The following is a 2,545-nucleotide window of genomic DNA, read 5'->3' on the forward strand; positions in this document are numbered from 1 at the left end:
ACATCTAAAAAAGCTATTTGTATATTTTTCAGTGGCCTCTTAGCTAATACTCATTGGGCCTAATGACTCAAAGGGAAGAGACTCACTAAAGCATAGGGTTACCCAGGAAAGAGCACATTTGTGAGGTTGAGCACCCAGGAAAGACAATGGGAAGGATGAACTGCGTAGGGCTGGAACAGGCCTGATACTCTTCTGTGGTCATAAAATAAGTTGTTATTACATTACTTGTTTATGGCTTTATGCACTCTCCACAAGAAATTGTTCATTAATTCAATATAAAGTTCTGCAAGTATTTCTGGAGGTGACAGAACCTAGGGCTGGGGATGATGAGATCCCTCTCTCCCCCTCAAAAGAAGCTTAAGCTGGAGCTGGTGAAATTCTGTTCCCTACAGAGGAATGAAAGCCTTTAGGGAAGTTGTGTTCATAGACTGAAAGTGCCACCAGTCTTCAGTAACACTGCCTACACTCCTTACGCAGATTTCTGAACATGGACAACTGCATTCCTTGTCTACTCGTGCTTCCTGTACACATTAGGACCTGTGGCCTAAACCAAAGCTTGCTGATATCGCCAGGATGCATTCTTTTGACAACCATTTCATTTCTCTCAGGTAAGTAACCACAGAATAGAGTCTCTCTGGCTCACAGGTCTGCTAGCAATAATTACAACAGACCAGTAGCAAGCTAACCTAAAAGCTACTGAAGATATCATTCTCCTCTGAAATTGCAAATATTAGGGGGTCTTACATGGAACCGCAAGAAAGCCATGCTGATCATTAAACAAATGGATGAGATATGAAATGTGCAAGACACAGCACTCTATATATATACACACACAAATGCACCCTATTAATAGCAAGATTTCTCAGTTGTGCTGATTTTTAAAGGAACCAATCCCTGTAGATGGAACAAGTAGACTAACGGGATTGTATCTACTGGGCTATTTTTAAAAGTGCAGAAAGCTAAATACAGAAAATGAGAACTTATTCTATCTAGAAGACCACCGGGATAATATACATGAAGTTCCTGAAGAGAGACAGATATGGACAAGAGACAAAGTGTTACAAAGTCTTTGATGATTCAAGATAAGTATCGTGAAAAACGAAATTTTATTTCTTTTTTTCTTTATTTCTTTTAAAAATATTTTTTCTTCTCTGTTTCTATCCAATGTACCAAAAAGAATCCCTAAAAGAAACACCAAGAATTGCCCTGTTCTCTTACTTAGCACAACTCTTACTTTCCATTTCTTATATCAAGATTTTTTTTATAACAGTTACTTCACCCACGTTCTACATTAAGTATGGTGCTGCTGCAGTGCTCTAACATTGCAATTTGCGTGCAGCAATTTCAACACTTCTCTTAAGGTCTTTACAAGAATACATAAAAGAAGAAAGCTGTTTACTGGACAATACAAGATAAGCTCTATCCTCCTCCAGAAACAATCAAAAGAGGGCTTCATTAATCTTGCATAGACTTCAATTCCTCATTTTATAGCAAACAAATAAAAACTACAGTTGTCTGGAAGGGTATCTTGCAATAAAAACTTCAGGATATTTACTTCTTTTCTGAAGTTGAAAGCAAAGTTGGAACTTAATCATTTCACATAATACCAGCACACAGAGAAAGCTGCTTTACGTAAGGTGCAGAGATGTAAGATGCAGTGTGCAGATTTTCTAACTGGGACTAAAATGTCACTTCTTTCAAACAACAGAGGTAATCAGCTATTGAGACAACTTACCATGGAAAGCAGTAACACGAGTAACACAGAGTCATTAAATCAAAGTTTCACATTTGTGAAAGATACATCCACAAGACATAACCAGAGTGTTGCCTTTCCGTCATTCAGTCACTAGAGTAAGAGAAACGAGTGGCTGCACTCCAGAACCAGAGACTGATGCTGATGGTGTAGGAGTTCTGCAACCCCACAGCAGTTCACCTGGCCAGCAGCAGCATAGAACTGCAGCCACTCCACTGCTCTTGTTTGGCATTTCAGTGACAATTTCAAATGCAGGGGTTTCTCTCAGACTCTTGTTTTATCCCTTCTGTTCATTATGACAAGGGGAAAGCAGATGCGCTACTAGCTTGTTGAATGGGGACAAATATGGAAGACCTGTTTGGACAGTCTGGCACACAGAGAGAAATAATCCAGGTGCTTTTAGCACTATCAGCCCTGTCATTTAGTCATTTTGCAGACCTCTAGAGAAGCAGCGTTGAGAAACGCTGCAATCAGTGCAATCAAACTGTTGAATATGCAAACTACTGAACAGGCCCCAGCAAACTAAAATGGTTTCAGCAAAGACTCTTCGTTTTGGACCCCGCTGCTGCCCACACAGCTTCTAGTCTTGCTCTGCAGAATTCAACTCCCAAAGCCCTATGAGAGGCAAAGCGGTTGACTATACTTGAAATGACAGATCATCAACATTTAGGATATCGTACCAGAATAGGATATGTACACCTGTAATGATGAATGCACCTTTCAGAGCACTAGTTATGTAACAATTACCTTTACAGACTCTTTGAATTTATAAACTATTCACTTAAAACACCA

Source organism: Numida meleagris, chromosome 5 (assembly GCF_002078875.1).
Source record: "Numida meleagris isolate 19003 breed g44 Domestic line chromosome 5, NumMel1.0, whole genome shotgun sequence".
NCBI lineage: Eukaryota > Metazoa > Chordata > Aves > Galliformes > Numididae > Numida > Numida meleagris.